The sequence below is a fragment of the Arachis hypogaea genome, chromosome 20 (assembly GCF_003086295.3).
Source record: "Arachis hypogaea cultivar Tifrunner chromosome 20, arahy.Tifrunner.gnm2.J5K5, whole genome shotgun sequence".
NCBI lineage: Eukaryota > Viridiplantae > Streptophyta > Magnoliopsida > Fabales > Fabaceae > Arachis > Arachis hypogaea.
Genome location: NC_092055.1, coordinates 6,669,783 through 6,678,982, shown reverse-complemented (window position 1 = coordinate 6,678,982; position 9,200 = coordinate 6,669,783). Strand labels below are relative to the sequence as shown.

The 9,200-nt window shown below is 29.6% G+C and overlaps 1 long non-coding RNA gene across 1 annotated transcript; it reads right to left on the bottom strand.

The window, feature by feature from the left end:
- Positions 1-415: 415 nt before the first annotated feature.
- LOC112784301 (uncharacterized) lies at positions 416-2,718 on the bottom strand. The gene is made up of 4 exons (XR_003193830.3): positions 2,249-2,718; positions 1,710-1,777; positions 905-1,125; positions 416-645 (listed from the first exon to the last, which is right to left on the bottom strand). It is a non-coding gene; the product is annotated as an uncharacterized lncRNA (long non-coding RNA).
- Between the last annotated feature and the right edge of the window lie 6,482 nt (positions 2,719-9,200).

The following is a 9,200-nucleotide window of genomic DNA, read 5'->3' as shown; positions in this document are numbered from 1 at the left end:
ATTTATGGATTCTATTAAGTAAAGTAAATTAAACAAAAAATTAATTATAAATAATAATAATAATAATAAATTATAGCATACTAAAAAAGAGTACTAAGAGTACTAAAAATATACTATATAAAAAATATCATAATTTTTTTTTATTTATTTCAATTACTACCAAGATAAATATTTAATTTTTTTATTATTCTTAGTACTCTCTAAAATTTATATTTTGTTAGTTTTAATTAAAAATATATTTTACCAATTTTTATATATTATTTTTATTTTAGTGTATAAATATTAATTTTATTATAGAATTAATTAATAAGATCTATTCAATTATCTAAATTAAAATGATAAGATAATATATAAAAATTATTTAGGTTGGTGTCTATTTTAGTAATTTTTTATCTAAAAGTGATTTTGAGTAGTATAATCCAAACAACATTTATTTTACTATAATTCATTTTGATGCAAAGATTGCCAAACATAAATCACTTTAACACAAACTTACTTTTCATCAAAATCAAGTTTGCAAAATCAATTTTATTCAAACTTCCGTTTGTAAACTATAATCCAAACACACACTAAATCCAATTCTACAATATGACTAAGTTCTGTCTTATCAGTTTCTAGCTCAGTCACGTCCGTCACGTCCACGACCTGCAATCGAACACAAACAAAAAACCAACCAAAGGAATTAAGTAACGTATGGTACTACGACATAAATATCAGCAATATAAACCACCAAGAAAATGACTAACTTAAACAGGATTAAGCGTGTTAGTAAAATTTTAGTTTATAATAGACACCATGTTCACAATATTTTTTTAACAAATTCTTCTAATAAGGCAAAATTATATTAAATTCAATCCAAATCAAATAAACATCCAAATTAGAATGAAAATAACTATCGACCTACCTAGTAAAATGAACATCCGACCTAAACTTTGATGAGAAAATTGTACTTGGGAAGAGAAGAAGCCTTCGCTAGCATTCTTTGGATGAAATGGCCGTTGTGAAAGCTTTTATCAGAAATATCAGAACTAAACTTTTCCAAGGGATAAGAGAGCTTGGTATTTTCCCCATCTTTGTAAAGGGCATATCCAAAGACCTATTGTGCATCAATTTCATCCACACAATCTGCAACAACTCATAACATTTATTCTGTTAAGAGCCTTAAATTTGATGAGCAGAGTTAGAGGAATGTGTTCATACCTAAGATTGAAATTCTTCAATAATTTGTCACAAAAAAACCTTGTCATCGATCAGGAATTTAACATTGAATAAATTGTATCTACTTAAAATTCAATCCAATCAACTAAACATCCACCTAAAAATGAAAATAAGCATATGCATACCTAGTTAAATGAACATCCAACAATAATGAATTGTTCTCATTCTATTGCAGCTAATTTTCAACCATTGAATTTGGTTAATTTCGATATATTCCATAGTTGCTATTGGCTAGTGTAGTTTAGTTCAATGAAAGAATATGGTAGTCAAAAATATTTTTCTGATGATAGCACTGGTTTAGAACAAAAGACAAGAATTTTATCATTAGGTGATACAACTATACAAGAATTGCCATAAAAATTTCAACCGACCATATTTTTATATAAAACATCAATTCCTGTCCAGTTTGCAATAAGTATTTTAATGATTAGTTAATCACTTCATCAATGAATATTCATCCACAAAATAAGCAAACAATCCTGATTCGATACCTGTTGGAAACCAAGAGGACCCAAAGACCTTGGCTCTTCTTCAATATCATCCCAAAAGCTTTGGTCTTCTGAAAGTTACAAAGTAATCATTTCTATAAATTTCATCCATGGAAAAAAAATTTTCAATGAGTAAATTAAACATCCAACCTCATGAGAAAGAAACCCCAAAACATAGAAAAAATAAAATATTTTAGACTAAAACAATAAAGAAGGACGTTTATTATTCCACAAAATTCTCATGATTTGTTGCGATTTTTCATAAAGGAAAGAGATAAAAGAAGAAGAAAGAAAGAGACTTTAACATCATTGTGTTTGGGATAAAACAAAAAATGAGCAACAGGACAACAAACCACAACAAAATTGAGGAAAAAAATATGGTGAATAAAGGATTTATTTTAACGGTTTAAATAGTAATAATTTTGTTCTCTATTCATGGTCGAATTCATATTCATGTTTAGGCGGAAACAAGAACTTATTTGTTGCAAATACAATAATGATAAAAATAATATACAAAAAGATAGATAGATACAGAGACTTACAGAGCCATTAGTAAGAGAGTTGTGATCAGTTGGTCCTTGAATTTCCATGACTAATCAAAATAATGATAAAAAAACCCACAAAATATCCAACAAACTTTTATTCAAATCTAAAAAATTAATGACACTAAAAACATACAAATTGAAACAGCACTACAGAGAGAAGATTATCGTGTTGGTGAGCATCAGTCGCGGAGAGCAAAATCGCAACAAGCCCGGTGGTGAGCAGGGGGGCCATCGGGCAGCAAACGGTGGCGAGCTTCAACGGCCGCGCTAACAATGGTCGGGGTCGTTGTATCATGGTAGAGGGAGATATGAGGGAGGACGCGCCCGCTGGGGCGCGATTGAGGAGGGCGACGCGAGGGGAGTTTGGTGCGGTGGATGATGGCAGCATGAGGGAGGAAGAGGGGATGCCAGTGCTGAAAGGAAAGAAGAAGAAAAACACCTCAGAAAGAAAATTAGAATTAGGGCTGCTGTTTGTGTTGATGTCATTGAGGAGAATCCTAATTTTATTCAAATTTTAAATATGAAATAATTAATTAGTTATCCATAATTTAATTTTAATTACAATTAAACCCTTCATTGTATGCATTGTACAATTAGAGTATTGGTTCCTCATACTTTTCCTTAAAGTATTCATCGTCGTGATGTATGTATATTTGATTCTAATTATTTACAGTTTTGTTATTTGATGTTTTAATTTTATATAGGAAAAACTTTTTAGCAGAAAAATAATAATTTTCATTTTTAAATTGATTATTAAGAGATAATTAAGAACCTCATAGACACATTATAATCAACTATGTTACGTATATATAAAATCAGTTATTAAATTAGTTATTGATATAAAATATATATTAAAATATAAAATATATATTAAAAATAAATTAAATAATATATATTTATATATAAATACATAATTACTGATTTTATATATATATCCACTTAACATTTTTATTTTACAATAGTAATTAGATTATATCTGATTCTAAGAAATACAATAAAAAAATCCAATTATTTTGCATGTTCCAAAGCTCCAAATATACTTGAAAAGAAATGGTAAGAATTTTTAATCTCAAAATAAAACATTGAAAGGCATCGTTACAGAAACAAAGTGCTGATAAATCCATGACTTGTTTGATGTGCTATGCGAATTGCGAAGGTATTTTGGCAGCCACCCTCGCATTTTGTATAAAATTAACTTTTATTAATAAAATACCGCAATTGACGTTTGATGTACTTGAATAGTTGATTATTAGGAAAAATTACTAAAAGTAGCTATGAAGTTTACGAACGCTGATAAAAGTATCCATAAATTAAGGAAATTAAGGTTGTATCTATGAAAGATAAATTTCGTATGACAAAAGTATTCAAATCCTAAATTTTTGTTGATTTTTTAATAAAATTCCTAAACTACCCTACACTCAATCTCAACTCACTTTTTCAACCTTTCATAACACAATCTGCACTTATCTTTGCCATGGAGTCCAAAACTACTCCTACAACAAACCAGACCGAAATCAATGGTAGTGGTGGTGGTGGTGGAGGATCGGACCTCAACCGATTCACTCATAAGTTTACAATCCATACCCAAACCAAATCAATCAAACACCAAAAAATACTCGACATATAAAAATTTTCAAATCCATTCATCCAATTTCAATTCACTTTAGCAAAACTAGAAGTAGAAACAACCATCAACCATAAAAAACCAACAAATCCATTCATCAAATTTGAAATTTATTTCAGCAAAAATCAGAAGTAGAAGTAGCCATCAACCGGATCTTCTGTAAATCAATCTCAGCCTTCATAAAAAATAGAAGCAGATTTAAAAAAAAAATAGAACAGTAACTAAATCAATTTCTGAAAAGAAGAAAAATGAAATAAAAAATGTTAAAAAAAAATACCTTTTCTTTGCCGGCTGTAACATCGTCAATGGCAGAACCTCCATCAACAGCGTCACCTCCCTTTCTTCTCTGATTTCTCTTTACCGAACCCTCTTCCTGCATGCAAGAGCACCATAACCCCTCTCTCTTCTCAGGTGTGCGACGATGGTATTCTCCTCTGCTGGGTCAGATGCGCCACGATGACGTTCTCCTCGGCTGCAACAGGTGCACCACGGCGATATTCTCCTCAGGTTGGGTCACAGGCGCGCGGTGAAGGTGTTGTAGTCACCTTAAGAGTGAGAGGGAGAAGCAGTGAAAGGGGAGGAGATTGGCAATAATGGAGTAGGTGGATGGCAGGCGACAATGAGGAAGTAGGAGGAGAGTTCTGTGATTCTGTGAGGGTTTTGAGAGAGGGATAAGTGAGAAGAGAGGGAGTGACGACAGAATGGGGTTAGGGTGGGGTAGTTTGGGAATTTTATTAAAAAATTAATAAAAAATTAGGGTTTAGATACTTTTGTCATACGAAATTCATCTTTTATGAGTACAGCGTTAATTTTCTTAGTTTATGAGTACTTTTATCAGCGTTCGTAAACTTCATAAGTATTTTTGGTAATTTTTCCTTAATTATTATTAGAGAAGTCAGTAACAAGTGAAATGAATATAATGTTAAGGAAAACTCTAGGGGGCCAGCAGTTTTGTTGAATTTTGGTCAGCATGTAACCAGCAGAGAAAGGTGAGTCATTGGATAAAATCTCACACGAATCTCACACCATTAGATCATCATTGATGGTTATTTGATGGCTACCAATCACAAAAGTTGCTGCCCTCTAACATTGCTCTAATGTTAATTGTTAGAGCAATGAATAAATAATTGAACTATGAATTCAATTATATTCAAATAAAACCAGTGACCCAATCAAAGAGCGCAACCAAAGGTTGTCATTAGCATTACTTGAACAGGCTCTTGGCTCGATCATTATTCGGTTGGTCTAGTGATTGACATTATATTACTATATATATATAATAATATAATATATTTTTTTATATGTTTTCTATGGAGTCCAATTTTTTAATTTCGTAAAAAAATTTTAGCCATTCATTTTAATGAAGTAACAAGAATAAAAGAAGAAATAAAAAATAAAATAATTAATTAATTAATTAATTTTAAATTATAAATTAAAAAAAAAATCTTATTATTATTACTTTTATTTATTGTTGGCTTATCAATTCTCTCATAAATTAATATAACTTTATGTATATATTCAAGTACATCTAACTGCAATCATGTTTTATATTTATACATAACACTTTGATGTTTAATTTTTGCAATCGTCAAATAACTTTTTTAAAGAAGTTGGATAATGGAAAAGCTTTTGAAGATTTGGGCAGTGATAATAAGTTTTATAAGTATAGTTCCATTATTCTTAATAGCTCAAAACTCTCCAAAAGATTATCTTAAAGCTCACAACGATGCACGTGCAGAAATCGGAGTTAAACCATTGAAGTGGGACTCACAGCTTGCATCGCATGCTCACAAGTTTGTGAAGAAACACATTTTTGATTGCGAAAAGGGGATTCATGATATGACCATTATTGCTGGTAATAAATATGGCCAAAACATTGCATATAATTCAGGATCTGTATCAGGTGCCGATGCTGTGAACGAATGGCTGAAGCAAAAAACAAACTATGACTATAAATCCAACTCTTGCATTGATGGTACCCTTAATTGTATTTTTTATTCTCAAAGTATATGGGGTGCAACTACTTTTTTAGGTTGTGCTAGAATCAAGTGTCCTAATTATGGAGGCACCCTTATTACTTGTTTTTATTATCCTCGGTGCCATTTTCCCGGTCAAAGTCCTTTCTTAATTCATTAAGAGTTTATTTATCTTATGCTTTAAGGGCATATATTAAGATTATAAATTAAAAATATTTTTATTGAAAATACAAAAAAAATTTAAATTTCTAATACGACATCTGTTTTATATTTATTAAATAAAAAATTTAAAACTTTTCATGATAAATTCATGTGGCTTTAACACAATGCAATTGGTTAAAGCCATTTATTAATTACTAAATTAAACTCATTGCTTCCTTCGCTAAACTTTAATGTAAGTGAATTTTACTAAGATGGTTCACCTTGTAGTTTTCTTTATGATTATTTTAGTTTAAGCTGTGATGGTACTTTCCAAAGGCTTTTTGCCTTATATACTCAGTGGGTACCTTTTCTTGAAACACTTTTTCCTAATTAAAAAGTCTGCTATTAATACTACTCAAATCATATATTAAAGCATTCATTGTCTTCTATATATATATATATGATCGATCACAATTATTGCTTCCAAGATCCATTGAAAAGTTTTCATCACTACACAAACAACTTAATTTCACAAAGAAGCAAAAACAGTAAGTTTGAATCAAGCTTAATCTATGTCTGTGTATGTAATGGAGACAAATATTAATTCATTTTTAATGTATATTTTATATTAAAACATATATTTTATATCAATAATTAATTTTGATATACACTTAATTAATGATGACACATACACAAGAAAAAGTTGTGGAGAGAGCAATGGTAGTTTTCAACGGCTATGGATCTCGGAGGTTGAAGAAAATATCAATTCTTAATCTTGAGTTTACTTGCAAGACTGGATTTCTAATCTTTCATAGTAGGTATGGCAGCAACCATGACATTCAAGATAGAGTAGTTAGTGATACCTTCTCGATGAGGAAGGGATTTTATGGAAAGACTACTTGAATGAATTGTCCTTTGTTTCGGCTGAAGGCAATTAGGCTCGATCATTCAATTAGGGTAAAGCTAGTGGGTTAATGAGTAGAGTTGTTTGGGAGAGATTGGTCCAAGGTCCATTGGAGTAGATTAGTTGATAGTCAGTCGGGGTTGGTCAGTAATTGTTCAGTTAGGATAATAGTTGTCAAAATTAAACTGATAATCGAATCGTGATAATCGAATCGGTCAAATTAATAGTTTATTAATTTTTTAATTAACTAGTAAGTTATTGATTATTGAATCATTTAAATTATAATTAATAAATATAATTTTTAAAAATATAATTTAATTTACATATTATATATTAGAAAAAAGGAGACAAATGTAATGAAAAGCAACTTGACTTAGTGACAACCAAACTGCATATGCGACAGGATTCAGGTTTAAACTTAAGAAGAGTTTTTTTGTTAATTGTTGTCGGTTTGTATCGGTTTTGATCGGTTTGTATTGATTCTGACCAATTTTTTTCTTTAAACGATCAAAATAATAGACCAAATCAATTTAGAGCTCGATTTACTGATTTTTTTTGTCGAACCAATTAGTCCGATCCAATTTTAACAACTATAGTTAGGACAGATTAATAGTCAATTGGCATTGTTAACATGTTCTTATATTAGAATTTTGGCCTGTCTTCAATCTCCTTTTTAAAAGTTTTCTTATCACTACACAAAAAAGACAGATTGCGACGGTTTTTTGGTGGCGGTTGATGCGGCAGATAAGAGGAGGGCTGCCAATTGTTTGTCATTTTACGGCAGTTTTGGTATAACCGCCGCAAAATGGATTATTGTGGAGCTAAATAAGCTATTAGTGGTGGTTTTTTCAACCGCCGCAAAATACGTCTAGCTCTTTTTTTTTAAAAAAAAATTTAACCGGATATGATCTACTTACATTTTCATTACTTTATAGGAGAAATATGTTTGAATCAATGTTACTTAAATCGTTACACTGTTTTTGTATTTGTTTTATGAAAAAAAATTTAATCACTTACAAAAATATATTTTGATTAAAATAATCAACCTAAGAGTTAAAATAAAAGAGGCAAACAAAGTTCAATCAACCATTAAATTCTTAAATTTTTTTTATTTTAATTAATTAAATTATGTATAAATTATAATAGGACATAATATATATATATATATATATATATATATATATATATATATATATATATATATATATATAATATAAGGGCAAAATGTACAATTAAACTAAATAGAAGATCAAATTATACAATTTTACCAAAGTAAAAAACATTAGATGAATCTTTCAGAATTAGCAGTGAATTAGACAAGCCAACACTAATTTGAATTAGTCCTATTCGAATTAGCAGTGAAGCTTGTAATTCGAATTTGAACAATTCGAATTATGTTTGCATGTAGTCTTAGGATAGTTCGAATCAGGATGATTCGAATTATCCATGGTAGGACGTCCTTAGTAATTCGAATGGGTCGAATTAATTTTGAACCATAGTAAATCGAATTAATTTACATATATTTATATATGGTCCAAAAGTATATAAAGAGTACAATGAAGAGTACATTTAATAATACCCATAATGAAAACAATAAATAGTACTCTTTATTGAATTCATTATGGATATTATTAAATGTACTCTTTATATACACTTGGATCATATATAAATAGATGTAAATTAATTCGATCTACTATGGTTCAAAATTAATTCGAAATAGACCGATTCGAATTACTAGGGACGTCCTAGCATGCATAATTTGAATCACCCTGATTCGAACCCCCCAGTGATTACATGCAAGCATAATTTGAATTGGACAAATTCGAATTACAAGCATCACTACTAATTTGAATAGGACTAATTCGAATTAGTGTTGATTTGTCTCATTTGAATGGACGGACTCGAATTACATAAGAATATGCTTTTGGGATATCCTGGTAATATTTTTCAATTTGATAGAATTGTGTAATTCGTCCTCCATTTGGTTTAATTGTGCATTTTGCCCAATATATAAAGTGCCTATAATAACTATGATCAGATATAAAGTATACAACAAAAAATTTTATCGCAATCAAATGTGTTCATATATATATATATATATATATATATATATATATATATACTATATATCGAAAAGTCATTTAATTTGGTGGTAACATGACATTGTTAAAATTTTTTACTTACTTTTCTTTTGCTGGTTACATGCTGGCCAGAATTTAATAAGGTTGCTAGTCCCCTAGACTTTTCTATTCTTTAATTTATGAAAAAGTATTTTAATTATGATAAGATAATGGCAAGTACATT